At 46.0% G+C, this 16,515-nt stretch overlaps 1 protein-coding gene across 5 annotated transcripts in view; it reads left to right on the plus strand.

The window, feature by feature from the left end:
- The window catches only part of FAM107B (family with sequence similarity 107 member B), a 227,758-nt gene that overhangs the window by 148,332 nt on the left and 62,911 nt on the right, over window positions 1-16,515 (plus strand). The window contains exon 1 of one of the 5 annotated variants that reach the window (XM_059404280.1): window positions 6,051-6,162. The exons of 1 other annotated variant lie outside the window; for it this stretch is intronic. The gene's annotated coding sequence lies outside the window, so the exon portion shown is untranslated. Of the gene's footprint in view, window positions 1-6,050; window positions 6,163-16,515 lie in introns of those variants that run through there. 3 more of the 5 variants (XM_059404283.1, XM_059404282.1, XM_059404281.1) reach the window with 3 other exon arrangements.

A 16,515-nucleotide genomic window follows, 5' to 3' on the forward strand; every position in this document is an offset into this window, starting at 1 on the left:
TTTAAACTCCCTAGAAATGGCAGAGGTTCAGTAACATTATGAATTATAGCTCTGTTGTAGAGTTTGCAAAAAGCTTTGTAGCAGATTAAGTACTGAAGGGGAGAAAACTCTTTTTTATTATTGTGCTAATAGCATATTTAATGAAGTGGTTCCACTCTTTTCCTCGCAAATGCTCATGCAAAGGGACTATTTTAATATAAGAGCTCATGATGTTGCTTTTAGCACATTCTTTTTGATTTGGGTTTTTCTTCCCATCCTTTCTAGATACTACTAATTTTATTTTATTTTAATTATTATTTTTCAAATATTTATTTATTTGTCTGAGAGAGAGAAAGAGAGAGCACAAGCAGAGGGTGTGGTTGGCAGAGGGAGAAGCAGGCTCCCCACTGAGCAAGGAGCCCAAGAGGGGGGGTTCCATCCCAGGACCCTGGGATCATGCATGACCTGAGCCAGAAGGCAGATGCTTAGCCCACTGAACCACCCAGGCATCCCAATACTACTAATTTTAAAAGGTGCATACATCTAGGCATGCTGAGAAGAGATTTTGCAGAGGTAAGGAAGAGGTTTTGCAGAGGTCGAATCAGTTGACCTTAAGATAGTGAGGTGATCTGGGCCAGGCCTGGCCTAATGACACTAGCACTGTAAATGAGTCTAGAGGCAGAGATAGAGGGAGATAGAAGGGGAGGGAGGCAGAGATAGGAAGCAGGAGAAGGATTTGATGTGCCTTTGCTGACTTGATAATGGAAAGAGCCACAAGGGAAGGCATGCGTGCAGCTTTTAGAATCTGAGAGAAGCTCCTACTTGACAGCCAACAAGGAAACGGGGACCTTAACCTTAATCTTAAAGACTGGACAAACTGGACCAACAAGGAACTGCAAACGTTCTGCCAACGTGACCTTCGTGCTCCAGATGAGATGAGCTATAGGCTCTGCCAAGCTCTTGATCTTGGCTGTGGGGGACCTTGAGCACAGAACACAGTCGGGCCAGGCCTGAGTAAAGCAAAGATGAGCTGATATATGGGTATTGCCTGAAGTTGTTAAGTCTGTAATAATTGCTTATGTGGCAATAGACAATTAATAAATACATTGCTTTTGGGGCGCCTGGGTGGCTCAGTGGGTTAAGCCGCTGCCTTCGGCTCAGGTCATGATCTCAGGGTCCTGGGATCGAGTCCCGCATCGGGCTCTCTGCTCAGCAAGGAGCCTGCTTCCCTCTCTCTCTCTCTCTCTCTGCCTGCTTCTCCATCTACTGTCAAATAAATACATAAAAAATCTTTAAAAAAAAATAAATACATTGCTTTGGAATTTGGTCAAGCTTAGTTTCTTTAGAGAACTAAAGCCATTTTTCCCTCCAGTGTCCTTCTTTTTTGAAAGCACAAATGAATAAGCAGAAATCACATCTTTACTTTGATCTATCAATTCAGGACATGAGGCCATTACCAATTTAGAGAATTTTTTGTCATGAGCTTTATGTTCCACTGCAGGTGGCTTTTGCTTGTTTTGTTTATAAATCAGAATGATTTCCCTTGAGACTATTGTTCTCAACTGTCACAGTTACCCTTCACTGTGTAGTTCCTCAACTCCAATTCAAGGGAAGATTATTTCAGTGATGACTGCCAGGACTCCTCCTATCCTCGGATCCCGGCTCAGGTCCCTTTGTAATGTGACCATTGCTTTTACCATCAAGGGGTGGAGGCTGTTTCCCTGAACCTCAGATTAGGGCTGGCTCTGTGCTATTTTTCAATGATAGAATGTCACAGAATGACCTGGAACGTAGACCTCCTGGGGCCTTACAGCTTCCTCTTTCACCCCTTTGGACACAGCTGCCCCGTGAGGAAGTCCTAGCGATCGTGCTGAGGGGCTATGTGGAGGACATCTGAGGCACCCAAGCAGACAGCTCCCATCAATATCTGGACTTTGAGGTCACCCAGAGCAAGCTGGTCCCTGGCAGACTTCCCAGCTGAGGGCAAACACATGACAGAGCCTCGCTAAGGTCAAATGGAGCTCATCTCAGCTGAGTGTGGCCCCCATTGCCAGCCATAGCACTGTGAGCAAATCACCCATTCTTAGGTTAAGCTACTAAGTTTTGAGGTAATTTATCAGAGAGTGATAGTTAACTGATACAGATATTAGAGAACAGGACTTTTAAATGCTATTTTAAAATTAAAATTTTCTTTTTTCTTTTTTTTTTTTTTTTAAGATCTGTTTATTTCAGAGAGAGAGAGGGAGAGAGAGAGGCAGAGGGAGAAGCAGACTCCCCACTGAGCAGGGAGCCTGATGAGGACTCTGTCACCTGATGGGGAGATCATGACCTGAGCTGAAACAAAAGAGTCGGATGCTTCACCGACTGAGCCACCCAGGCGCCCCTAAAATTTTATTTCTTTTTGAATGGATGATCTATTCTGATGTCCATGTACACAGCACAAAATTTAGGATACAAGAGAATATACACATAAAAATGAATTTCCTACCTCCAGGGTGCTGTGAAACCTTTCTCATCTCTTTGGAGCCCTTCAGGAAGGATAACAGGGCATAATGTAACAATTTCAAGATTATGCATAGGGAAAAGTGACCGGCGAAGGAGATAACAGCATATCTCAATCCACATTGATTTGTTTTGCTCTACTTTATGTCCCCAGATGTACCTCTCTGCTTTCTTCAGTTTTCCTTAGGAGTAACTTTAAAAGGCCTCAAGAGGTCAGAGCAACAATGAGATTAAAGTTGAGCGTACCAGTGACATTGTAGGTGAGTGTGATAGAATAGGAAATTATCAATCATGTTTTCCAGGAATGTCAGGTTAGGGATTCTATCACCAATAGATTAAGTGACTCAAAACCTTTCAGAGGAGTATTTTCTTTGTATTGTATTTGGAGAGAGCCAGTGAGGAAAGGCCCCTGATGCCACTGGATAATCCATGTGGGCCCAGGAACAGAAACCCAACCAGAGCACAGGAGGTGTCTATGCCACTGACCTTTCCTGGAGTCCTGTTCACATCCAGAATGTGGAATCTACAGCAGACTCGGGCAGAGAGTTTGCTATTACTGGACCTAACCCTGGGAAGTCTACTTGTGCCCTGAAAATCTAAGCATGTTCATTCTACAAACATCTCCTATGCACCTACTATATTCCAGGCACTGTTGGTAGATGGTATGGGTACAAATATAAATACTACTCTTGTCTATAACCTTAAAGTTCTTCTAGGCTCTACCCACAGTAATTCCAGGAGCCCCAAACCAAATGAGATACTTGATCCTACCTGAATCAAAACTCCCCCTAAGATTCCCAGAATGTGAAATACTCAGCCTCAAATAGTGGACTCAGTAAATGGGTGTGGGTGTCTTTTCTTTTAAGAAGGCTTTGACTCAAGAACTTCAAAGAAAAGATTTGATCTCCTCTTACTGGTTATGTTTAAATTATGTTTCCTGATACCAGGGCAGGGTAATGACAATGAAACTGTGTACATACCCCAGGCTATGGGATGAGATACATATTTCCATTCCTCTCAGAAGGCAGGGGAAATGCTGTGTGGTCACTTATCACATTCAGACACTCTGCCCACTGTCCTGGCATCACAGAAGTTTGTCACAGGTTGTTTTAAGGGGACATTCAGGCTCCCTGGTGGGTTAGTGGTTTTTCAAGTTTAGAATCTAGAATTTAATGCATACTTCTTGTATTAGTTTGCTCAGGGTGCCATAACAGTGGCTTAAGCAACAGACATTTATATTCTCACAGTTCTGGAGGCTGGAAGTCCAAGTTTAAGATGCTGGTAGGGTTGGTTTCTGGTGACGCCTCTTCCTGGCTTGCATATGGCTCTTTTTGGCTATGTCCTCACATGACCTCTTTTCTGAGTGTCTTAGAGAGAGAGAGAGTGAGAGCGAGAAAGAGAAGTCTCTGGTGTCTCTTCCTCTTCTTATAAGGTCACCAGTCTTACCAAATTGTGTCCCCACCTTTATGAATTCATTTAACCTTAATTACTTCCCTAAAGGCCCTATCTCCAAATACAGTCACATTGAGGTTTAGGGGTTCGACATATGAACTTGGGGGAAGGATGCAATTCAGTTCCCAACACTTTTTATTTGGAAGATACTATGTTAAGCATGAGAGTGTATATCTTTACATAAAGATAAACATATCAAGTGTAAACTCTGTTCAAGGAGGACATATATTTACAGTACAGTGCAATAATTACCAGGCTACCCTAGGCATAAGAGGGGCAGAAAATGTCCATCCAGTCTGAGCAAGTCAGGGAAGTCTTCTCAGAGGAAGGGATCTCAGAGGAGAGGAACCCTTGTGGAGGTAGAGTGTAGTGAAGGTATGCTAGGCCCAGTGGAGACATGTAGAAGAACAAAGAAGTGACAGATTCTTTCCTCCAGGCTTTGTATTCACAGAGCCTGCCCATTTAGCAAATACAGCACTCTGGCTGAGTGAAGTTCTGGGTGTCTGGGGATATTGGAAGAATACAGGGAAGAGGTCAAGGTGATAGCAAAAAGTGCACTGTAGTAAGGAGCTTGGACTTGATCATGTAGTAGGAATTGGGCACTTGCTAAAGGTGTTTAACTTGAGCAGATTTGTACTTGGAGTTCCCTGAGAAGTTTGGAGGAAAACAGTATGTGATTAGAAGCTGGGGACAGTTGGGAGACCACAGCGTGATGACAGACACCAAAGGCCAACTGTGGCAATGTTGGTGGAATGGGGAAGTGGGTATCCCGGTCTTCTGTAGGATTTCTAGAACTTTGGATTGGCTCCATGTGGGGAGTGAAGGTAAAATCTAGGCTGGATCCCAGGTTCTGGTCTGGGGACTGGCAGAGCCTCAGTTAATTACAGAAACAACACAGTGCAGGGACAGGGAGAGAAGAAAGATGTGTAGGAAACACTATGGATAAAGTTCACACAGGTCAGTTTCTTGGGCTGAAAAGGAGCTTCTTTCTCTCTAAATCCGGTGGCAAGTGATTCCTCCCCTCAGTGGGCTTCAGGGACCTGGAGAGGGTCAGGCCCTTGAAGGGCTGTGGCTTTAGACCACCTTTGGAGTAAGTCATTTGTTAACAAAAATCATAATTGATGACTGTTGTGTGTGATCATGACCCAAGCTGTTTTAGTCAGAAAAACTTCCCGGCAAATAAACCCTTATTCATCTCTTGCCAAGAAAATTAAGAAGCTTTTGATCTAAAATCCGCCAAACTGCTGTCCTCCTTTGCTACTCTGAATTAGATATTTCTCATTTTTGTTCGATGTCGTGATTCAGGTACGTGATAATCTGAGTCTTAGGGTTGGGCAAGAAGCAATTTGCTGTAAGACAGCTGTAAAAAAATGAAAACCAGAGAAGGGGAAAAGAGGAGGTGAAACAAACCTTCCCTCTTTGCGCACAAAATTAAATCTCCAGTTACTCTTTGATGAATGGGGACAGGGAAGGAATATGAGTAAATTTCCAGGTCACTGGGTTTCAAGTCCTGGTTTGACAGTAAATTTATACAATTCCAACAAACCTGTTTCCTTTTCCTCCCTGATTCCTTTTGAGTTTTCTTCTGTGACGTATTTGCAGGATTTCAAGGGGGACAATCTCGCTAAGGCTCACAAGCATGGAGTGGAGTTGGAGGCCAGACGCCCACCAGCGAGTACGTGAGGGAGACAGAGACAGATGCGGAGAGGGAGGGAGAGAAAGATCTTTAATTGTGGCCCTCGTGATCCTACTCCTGGCACCTTCGATTCCCCATTTCTCTCTCTCATCTGGTGACACTTAGTATTTTTCTTCCAACCTTCCCTCTCTTCTTTCCAAGTTTCTGAAGCCAACCAAACTCAAACAACAGAAGGAAAACCTCCCGGAACCAAAACCTCAGACTTTGTCCGAGCTCCCGCCTGGCCTGGCGCACTCCCTTCGGGGCAGCCGCGGTCCCGAGCGCAGAGCCCGCAGCCAGCGCGGCGGGGCGGGGCTTGGGCGGGGCTTCCGCAGTCGCACCCCGCCCCCAGCCCTGCCCCGCCGCTTAATTCGGATGCGCGGGGCCGCGGGGTGTGAAAGAGCCGCCCTGTGCTGGACCGGCCGCCGCTGCCGTCAGAGCCGCCGCCCGCGCCGCCTCGGGGCCACCCTGAGCAGCCGGGCCGCTGGGCGCCGCCGCGGCCGCCCGGAGCGAGCGCCGGGGAGGGAGCCGCGCGCCTTTGTGAGCGCGCCGAGGTAGGTTCGTCTCCCGCACTTACTTTGCACACAAAGACTGGGAGCTCGGGGTAGGCGGGTACCCGCCGGGGAGACTGCGCGGCCGCCCGCTCAGCCCCGACCCCTGGCCCGAGGGACCCCAGGGCGGAAAGGGCCGCCGGCTTTCCCTCCCCCCGGTCGGCCGTCAGCGCGGCGCGGGCGGTGGGGCGGGGGTCCCTACGTGCGCTAGAGGAAGACGCGCAGGGCGGTGGGCGTGTGGGAGCCCCGGCCACCCCGCGCTGTGCCCCGGGAGGGTCTGGGGTGCCGGGGCGTGGTGGGGCCCGGCGCGGTGGCCCCCAGCCTGAGGGGCTCAGGGGAGGCGAGTGCCGCCGCGAGGAAGGGGAGCTCAGGAGGCCGCTCCGCTCGGCTTATTGTTGCTTCCTCGGCCCTGAAAATGGAGAGACCCTGTCTGGAGCTGCATGCTCTGCCCACCGGGAGCGCCGCGCGCGGCCAGCTGCCGAGCCCTAGGCGCCCGGTTCGCCCCTTGCTGCGCGGCCGCGCTCGGGGTGGTCGGAGCTGGCTCCGGGGCCGGAGCGAGCCTGTGCCTGGGCAGACAAAGGAGGGGCCGCGGGGGGTTTGTCCCGCTGCTTTAAAGGTGACGGTCGCAGTGTTTCCAAACAGTCTGCAAGTAACTTTTCCATTTTTTATTCCTTTACGTACCCACTCTTCCAGTAAACCCAGCATGTTGGGCGGCGTCTGCAACCCGAGAAGTTCTAAAAATTGGGTTCCCATAATTTCTCTCCAAGCATCTTCGGGTCCCTTGGGGATGGCACAGCTCTGTATGGCCAAGTTTTGACGTGCTGCATAGGGGAGGGAAACAGACCCTTCTGAAATGTTGGAGAGAAATCCTGTCGAGATGGTAAATTGCAAATCTTAATCTCTGCATCAAGATACCATACCCTTCCTTCCTCAAAAATACACAAAAACCAAAAACCATCAAAAACCACTTCAGTCAACAATAGTAGAGCTAACTTATTTGTAGAATGTGTATGGTATTAAAGAGAAATATAAAAAACGAGATGAGGCTTGTTAGGCTTTCCATTCTTTAACTTGAGGGTTTCTTGCTAACAGGTATGTTAGTTTTTGCCTCCGACTACGTTTGCCTGGCCATTACTTTGGAGTTGCTTTAAGTTGAAATAGTACCTGAGGTGCCTGTCTGGAGATTTCTTAGGGTTCGTAGTTTCAAGGTGAAAACTTTTAGTATAGAATGATGTATGTTTATTATAAAATGGAAAAAAATACAGAAAAGAAGGTCACTTACGCCTACCACCCAAACACACCCTAAGGATGAAGGCATCTTAGCTTGATTTATGGCTTGGCAGCCGTGGTGGGATTGTTTGAGAGAGAATGTGTGTGTGTGAATAAAGGAAGGAGTTACTGATTCTTGATCTTTACCAGTCGCATCAGACTAAAATATATTGAATAACCATAGTCTACAGTAGTGGTGCCACTTTCACATAGGATTAATACCAGCAAGTCGCCTGGAGTGTATCTTCTTATAGCCTTAAAATAACTACTTATACAAAAGGGGGAAGGGAAGAAATAGGGAACACAAGGTACCTTCCACATAATTTGGAAGAATGAAGCGGCAGAAAAGTTTTAGGGATTGTGTTCTTTAGATTTCAAGAGTAGTTTTGGATTGACTATTAAAAAAAATAAATAAATACTTCAGCTTTTAAAATATTTAAAAAGCAAAATTCTGCGACTGGGGAGACGTATGTGATGCAAAGACACTCTTTTTGTAGAACAAGGAATGACTGAGGTTTTATAGCTAGGTGTTTACTTCTGAAAGTAGAAAAAAAGGATTTCCCCGTGAGTAGTGAGTGGTTTGGAGTGCGTGTGTTCTGTAAAAAAAGCCAAAAAACAACACATTGTTCAATCGTAGATTTGGCCCTGAATGCTTTTGTTATTGCATACACTTACTTTCCACTTGTCAAGTTTTTGGACGTTTCATTTCTCCAATTTCCACTTGTAAAAGTTTTGGACATCTTCATTACTCCATGCAAAATAAAAAGATGTTGGAGACAACTGTGTAGAAGTGAATGGAGCATGAGGATGATGCAATACTTTTGGAAGTCAGAAGAATTTACAAGAAGGAAGTTGTAGCTTTGTACTATCAGGTGCAATCTTTGTTCCTGTTCCTAATTTGGGGCTCCTTAATCTGCATACAGGCTTATAGGGAGCTTTTGTGATACAGTGGTGACTTGTTAGTCTGTGTGTGAAGTATGTGGTGCAAAGAGTTTCGTCCGCTGTAATGATCAGCGTTACTTCAGAAATAAGAGGACCCTGGCAAAAGAAACTCAAATAGGAAATATCAGAATTTTTGGATATTGTCCTTCAACCCTCTTATGGCCTTGGACACCGGAAACACTGGCAGCAAAATGTATGCCCCTCTGGAATAGAAGTCAGAGTTGAGTAGCTTTGCCTTTTTTCTATAATGTTACTTCGTGGGGAGGAGAGGAGACTTTGGGGTTGGTCCCATGTCGTGGACTTAATACGGTTGTTTGTGGCAGGCAGCCTCTTGCCCCCGTGGACTGCAGGATCCATTCTTGGGGTATTTCAAAAGAGACTTGGTTTGTGTTTTAGAGAAGGGCTATGAGAAATCCTGTTCCGAACTGTGGTAGGGTGGGTGCATTTATTAATTCATTTTTTTCTTTTTCTTTCTTTTTTTTTTTTTTTAAGATTTTATTTATTTATTTGACAGAGAGAGAGAGAGGTCACAAGTAGGCAGAGAGGCAGGCATAGAGAGAGGGGCAGAGAGCCCGATGTGGGGCTTGATCCCAGGACCCTAAGATCATGACCTGAGCCGAAGGCAGAGGTTTAACCCACTGAGCCACCCAGGCACCCTCTTTGTTTACTTAATTGTTTAAAATGTCAGAAGATAGGGGGAAAAGGTTTATACTGATTTTCTTTGGGAGTGGTTGAGGGGTAGAAGACTTTTTTCTCTGGAAAAAAGGACCCTAGTATATTAGTAATGTGGCTTTAGTGTTATTCATGATAACACTTGTCTGTACCTTCTTCTCTGCAGGATTCTGTGTGCAGAATGTATTTTAAAATGGGTCAGGAAAATTGATTCAGTAAGATCTAGATTTCAGGCATTGGTAGAAGCCCCCAGATAATGTTGGGGACTTCGACAGATATGTTACTCTTTAAGTCTCAAGAAAGTAGCTGTGGATGCTGGCCCATTTTGCAACTTACTTCGGGCATATGTGTGGGGACAGCACGGGTGTCAACCATGTCAACCAGAAGTCTGTGCACAGCCCAGGCCACGTAGTGCTGGGTTGACCTGATGAGGCTTCATTTTCTTGTATAATTTCCTTGTCTTGGCCTATTTTTGCTTTTCCTTTGTGAAAGCAAGTCATTTTTCTCCCCCCTTTCGTTGCTAGTGCAGAAAGTGCTGGGCCTGATCCATTTGAACTTTTCCTTAGGCTCAATACTTAGGGAGCTCAACTGAAAAGGAACTGAGGCTTTTACCCTTTTACCCATCTGGTATTATTGATTTCATTTTGCATCAGTAAAATAAATAATTTGGTAAGCTGGTAGAAGTTGCCATTTAGCCATGGTTAATAGGGGCTATTTCTAAGACTGGTAGGGGAAACTTTGGTTTTTTATTCACTTCTTCATTTAACAGACATTCACATAGAGCCCCTTCCGTGCCAGCAGTGGCCTAACGTGGGGTGGATTGCAGTTGACAAGACTGATGGGGTGGGACCCTGTTCTTAGGGCAGGGCAGGCAAGGATGATATTTAAAGAACTTCCCAGGACGCCTGGGTGGCTCAGTTGGTTAAGCAGCTGCCTTCGGCTCCGGTCATGATCCCAGCGTCCTGGGATCGAGTCCCACATCCAGCTCCTTGCTCTGCAGGGAGCCTGCTTCTCATTCTGACTCTGCCTGCCACTCTGTCTGCCTGTGCTCGCTCTCACTCTCTCTCTCTGACAAATAAATAAAATCTTAAAAAAAAAAAAAAAAAGAACTTCTCAAAATTACACAAAGTTTTTAAATGAGTGGGGCACCTGGGTGGCTCAGTAGCTCAATCATCTGCCTTTGGCTCAGGTCATGATCTCCGGGTCCTGGAATTGAGCCCCGCCTCAGATTCCCTGGGGAGTCTGCTTCTCCCTCTCCCTCTGCACGCCCCCCCCCCCAACCTGCCTGTGCCTTCTCTCTCTCTCTCTCATTCTCTCAAATAAATAAATAAAATCTTTCAAAAACATTTTTTAAAAAGTTGTTTAAGGACAGTCCCGATAAGAGCTATGAATTAAGGTATCTCTGAAAGAATGATGGAAATCACAGCTAAAGCTGAGGGGTTGGGTTTCTGACTGAAATTAAAGGCTGTGAAGAGGCTTGGGAGGGAAATGTGCCTACTGGCTCAGGGCTGATCAGTTTGAGAGCCTGGTGGTAGGGGTGTGGCTGAACACAGGGAGAGGACTGTTTATTTTATTTTTTTTAAAGATTTTATCCATTTATTTGACAGAGATCACAAGTAGGCAGAGAGGCAGGCGGTGGGGGGGGGCAGGCCCCCCACCGAGCAGAGATCCCAGGACCCCGAGACCATGACCTGAGCCAAAGGCAGAGGCCCAACCCACTGAGCCACTCAGGTGCCCCAGGACTGTTCATTTTTGTCTAGAGTGTGGCTGAGGGGTTGGGGCACTTTCTATAGCGTGGAGTCTGAGAGACACAGGGAAACTATGGTATTGTTTTCATGCTGAGGTAAACCTCAAGGGTAGGGGCCCTTGGAAGTTAGTTGTGGTGGGGACATGGGGTCCTGAGCTGTCCTGAAGGCTTCCCAGGAGCTGAGGGCTGGTGTCACGTGGTGGGGACGGGTAACTGACCTCAACTGTGCCCACCGGAAGTTCTGTTACAAATGAGAAGATAAGACAGTTTTTGTGGGGAACTTGTAGAAAGACTTACTTGATGTTTTTCAAACTGGTGAACTGTAGGAAGGAAAATAGAGGGGAGAGGTTCAGAAAAAAGGGAGGAATGTTGCTTTAACACAAGGTGGATGCTTTAGTCCTTCTGCCGAAGATTTAGATTTCACTGGAGGGGAAGCCATGGGCTCCAAGCCTTAAAAAGCCGTAGCCACAGTCTGTGCTCTGTGGTGCTGTGTGCATGGGGAAGTGGGAGGGAGTCATGGTTTGGTGACAGCCATGTTCCCCACACACAGCGAAGTCTCGGGGTTCTGCCGTGTGAAGAAAACACCCATTAAAAAAAAAAAAGAAATCTCCTGCCCTTTAGAGGCCATGAAACATCAAGGGCCTCTGGGGTGTCCACAGTGCTTTTCCGGCTTATGCTGCTGAATCATAAATTCAGTCATTAGACCCAGAAGTTTTAAATGGGGGCGGGGGGGCAATGCCCAACCTACGCAACCTTCTGGGTTCAGTCTGTGTTGTGAAGTCTCCTCCAAAAACAGGATTGAGAAAATGTGGGTTAGGGTCCAGCCATCTGCTTCCTGACTGGTTGTAGGTAGATGTAGTTTGGAGGGTTCTTGATCATCCTTGTTGTCCACGCTGACTTGTGTTGTCCTGGCGTGTCTATGGGGTACTGCCCTGCTCAGTACCAGTCCTGGACTAGAGGGTGTGATTGGGGAATGGGATGCGTTTCTTTCTTTTCTTTTTTTTTCCTTTAAAATTTTATTTATTTATTTGACAGATCACAAGTAGGTGGGGGTAGAGGAGGGGACGGGAGAAGCAGGCTCCCCGCTGAGCATGGAGCCCGATGCGGGGCTTGATCCCAGGACACTGAGATCATGACCTGAGCCAAAGGCAGAGGCTTAACCCACTGAGCCACTCAGGCATGTCAATGCAAGTGTGTTTCTGCGTGGAAACTGGGATGAGTTTCTTAATGTGGTTCAGGGAAAGCCAGGTCCCTGTGAATCAGAATCCAGACCCCAGCTCTGTGACCTGCAGCAAGTCGCAGAACCCCTGGGAGCTACGGTTTTCTCATGTGGGAGGTGAACTTAGTAAGATGTACCTTCCAGCACGGCAAGGGCAAATGCAAGGTCGCGAAGCCCCAAACACACGTTTCCTGAGACATGGGCATTAGGCTGTTGTACCATTGCCCACAATGTTATAGCTCCAATTTCTAGTAACTCAATGGCAGTGGTGCCAAGGTGCTGATAAGAGACATGTAGGGAAGGGTGGGGGGGGAGTCCCTCTTTTCCCCTGGCTCCTCAGGACGCCATCATATCTCAGGAGTGTTGTAAAGATAACCTGGCTTTGATAGCAGAAGTGACACGTTCTGTTATATTCTTGGACACAAGGTTTGTCATAATAAAGTGTATAGGAGAGAGGGCTGTGACTCTGAGGTAAACTTTTCTGTGTCATTACTAACATTTAAAACTCAGCATACTCCATGAGAGTTAAGGTTGAAACTCACATTGTATCTGGGTTTTTCAGGCATCTGGGCCTGTTGCATGCTAATGAGTTTATGAAACTCTACAGTCACCTTATAAACTCCTGCAGTATGAATAGTCAGAAGTTGTCTCTGAGTGTCTAATGTGGATGAATTCAAATTTCCATGTCCCAGAGGAAGTTAAGAATGTCATTGTGGATATGTGTTTGTAGAAAGACTTTCTTCATAACATCCTTTTCCCTTATAACTTAGTGTCATTTAAAAGCTAAAGCTGTGGTCAGGGTTCTTATTTTTCTTGCTGTTTTTAATGGATGCACAGAGTAGTGGAGTGTGTGTGGGAGAGAGATCTAGATTTTTAAGATTTTCAGAATCTTCAATGCAAGCTCCCCATTAATAAGTATGATTTTTGAGCAGGTCATTTATGTCTGTTTTTCTCCTTCCTCATCTGTAAACTGGGGTAATCAGCCTCTTAGAGCTGTCATGAGGGTGAAGTGAAGCTTGCACACTTCATAGCTGATGGAGTGCCCCCTTACTAGAAGTTGTCATCCAAGGGATTTCCCTGTGGTTCTGTGGCACCCGGGCCACACTTTTAGGACAGGGGTGGATCTTTGAGGGCAGAGGAAGCAGAGAACAGACAGAGAAAATCAGCTGCACGATCCTTTAGGCTCCTGCTGGAGTGAGAACGTGTTACTATGTGGTCGTGGCAAGGAGGCTTCTTGAAGTACTAAAGGGTCACACTTAGAGTTCCACCTGGGTTAGCCTGTTGACCTAGGAGGGCTTCCATATTCTTATCTGTGAAATATAATAACAGTAAGTGTAATAATATTATTTTTATTATTACCAACGTACAGTTCTCGAGGACTTCTTACGTGGCAGGCATTATGCTAAGTGATTTATGAGATCCCTTCATTCAGCAGGTATTTAAGGAATTTTCCTCTGCGCGAGGCTCTGGGCCAGACCCTGGGGGACGTGGCAGAGACAGGGGGCAGGACAGATGAAATCCCTGCCTGCGTGGAGTTTGCATTCTGGTGGCAAGACAGACAGTATGTGATTCCAGGGAGTGTCAGAGCTATAAAGAAACCAGTCAGGTGAAAGGGCTGGCGTGTGGTAGTGGGACGAAGTGGTGTTTTTCAACACCACTTGAGATCTCAAGGAAGAAAGGGATGAGCCTCACCCCCATCCGTCTGTACAGGGGCAGGTGCAAATAATAGCCTAGAAGCAAGAGGACTCTGCTCTTGGGGAAGGGCAAGAGGGCCCCAGGTGGATGGAGCTGGTTGTAAGGGTGGGGCAGGATATGAGGTGAGGTCTGGGTGGGCACCGGCTCATGTGGGGCCCGCAGGCCATGGTCCAGACAGTCATGGGAGGGCTCTAAACAGGCTCTGAACAAGGCTCTGGCCTTGTGTTTTCTACATAGCCCTTTGGCCTGGAGCGCAGTGGTAATTCTGGAGGGGCCAGAATGGAAGTCCAGAGACTCCAGAGGGGGAGGCTTTTGTGATTCCCCAGGGATGTTGTAAGAACTAGGATGGGACTGGTGAGAAGTGGTTGGGTGCCTGATACGGTCTGAAGGTGGAGCCATCAGGACTCGCTAATGGATTGGAGCCAATATTCCAGAGGTAGAGGAGCCATGGATGACATCCACACTTTTGGCCCCAGCAACTGCATGAAGGGGGTGGCGCCATTTATTGATGTGGGGAACCCAGAGGGGCTGAGGGGGGATGACATAACTCTCACAGTAGCCTCTGAAAGTAATAGTATTATGATTCCCCTTTCACAGATAGGGCAACTGACGCTGAGAGGAGTGAAGAGTTTGCCTTGAAATGAAGGAAGCTGGGTCCGGATTGGGATCCGGGTGTGATCCTTGACCTGCTCGCATCCTCTACCATTTCTGCTCTACTCTATAAAATATCCGAATTCGCTATAATCATGGAGTGGTATGAAAATGCCTGTGCGAACACTTTGGAAACATATCTCTTGTTTATGTCAAGGTGGCTTTATTGAGGTATAATTTATATCCCTACAACTCTCCCGTTTAGCGTGCGGCTCTGTAGTCTTCAGTAGGTTCATGCAGTTGAACGACCATCACCCCAGTCCTGTTGGGGATTTTGCGGCCGATTCCTGTTCCCATCCCCAGTCTTAGGCAACTACTCACCTTTCTTCTGTTTCTAGAAGAAGCAGCTTTTTCTAGAAATTTCATCCACTGAGAATCCTACAAGATGTGGCCTCTGGTGTCTGGCTTTGTTTGTTTTCACAGAACGTGTTTGCAGCTTACCTCCTCTCCTGCCATGCGTCTGCTTTTGAGGAATGTGTTTTTCCTTTTGTCAGAGAGAAGTGCTCTGTCCTGATGACAATGGTTTCCACCGAGGTGGGTCGATAGTATTAGCTGGCATTTACTGAGCATTTACTATGACGCCAGACGTGGTGGTGTTCGTGGTCTTCTTTCATCTTCCGAGTGATTCTTTGAGGCAGGTAGCATTATTAGTGTTTGACAAATGAGACACTAAAGCACAGAGAGATTAAGAAGCTTGCCCAAGGTTATGAGGAAAGCCAGGATCACACTCGCCCTTCTCTCTCAGAACCGTGTCTGTTGACTTCCTGACTTCAGAAGGGGTTTGGGATCCTGGTGAGAGTAATGCAATTGCCAGGTAAATCCAAAATTACAGTTTTAAGGAAAATATTTGTACTGCGTTTCTATTTTTGGCATTACTGTATGGAAATTATAGTGTCTTAAAATGGTTCATTTGTAGCTTTCTTTTTGGCATCATATAAGGATAGCGCCAAATTAAAAACACGTAATTATGTCATGAGACCAAGCTTGTGTATTTGAGTAGTGTTTTAAATATTGTGTTTACCAGAAATGCCATTTTTGTACAAACTAGCCCCAGGCCTACTGCCTTATTAATGGATGGAATTTAATTAGGCATGATGCATTTTTCAAGATGTTTATATAATTATACAGTAATACATTTTTTCCCCTCTTTGTAACAATTCTGTATTCAAACAGTACTTTATTCCTATTCACATAAAATCCGTATTGGAAAATTTCATATTCCCTATTGAAGAGGAATTCTTTGTGTCTCCCGATGTTCTGAAAATTTTCAAAACATTTTTAACACCTCCTTTGTGTCTGTTTACCTTTTTTTTTTTTTTTTTTTTTTTTTTTAAAGATTATCAAGTAGCTTGGTAGGAGCTGGTTGTGTAATTTCAGCCATCATGAGTGATAGCCTCTTTGGAATCAGGACTAACAGAACACCAAGATTCTGCCCTTGGTTTCTCATGAGACACTTTACTGGCGTTGCAACTTCCTGTCTTTCTGAAACGGAATTATGGCATCATTAAAGTAACTCTGTAAGTGTGGTACATCTTTCATTTTTTAGGGACTTTTAATTATGGTCCCAGTTTACTACTTCAAGATACCAAACAAAAAAGCCACTCTTTATTTTAGAATACCTGGTTTGAAGAGTGAAAAAATTAACAATTTTGTGTTATGATCTTAAAAGGTCTCCTTCAGATCTTTAAAAAGTCTCTATATGGTTAGAACCGCAGGGGAGTCTGCCGTATTTTAAAAGATTAACCAGTGAAATGGCCGGTCTTCGAAACTGGTGAAAGGGGTCAAACACTGTTCCACAGCCATTGCGACAGTTTGTGGAGCAGCAGGTGAAAAGTCCCATGACTTGAGCTAGAAGCTGTGGCAAAGTCCGATTTGGGGACGGAGTGAGAGGCACACAAGGTGCAGTACAAGAGCCATATCTTCAATCGCCATCACCCTCTATTCACGTTAACTGTTTGCACGTGGGTTGGACAGCATGTTTCAGCTGCAGAGGCCACCCGTGTGTGGAGCGTGGACATTGCAAACATGCCCCAACCTGTTCCTTTTTCCATTCCAGGTGTGCTTCTGACTGGCCCTACTCGCCTTGAGGAGTGGGGCTGTCAGACTGGAAAGACAAATCAAATCAAATTAAAATGGCAGGGAGCGAAAAGTGATGGACGCT

This window comes from Mustela nigripes, chromosome 6, assembly GCF_022355385.1.
Source record: "Mustela nigripes isolate SB6536 chromosome 6, MUSNIG.SB6536, whole genome shotgun sequence".
Lineage (NCBI taxonomy): Eukaryota > Metazoa > Chordata > Mammalia > Carnivora > Mustelidae > Mustela > Mustela nigripes.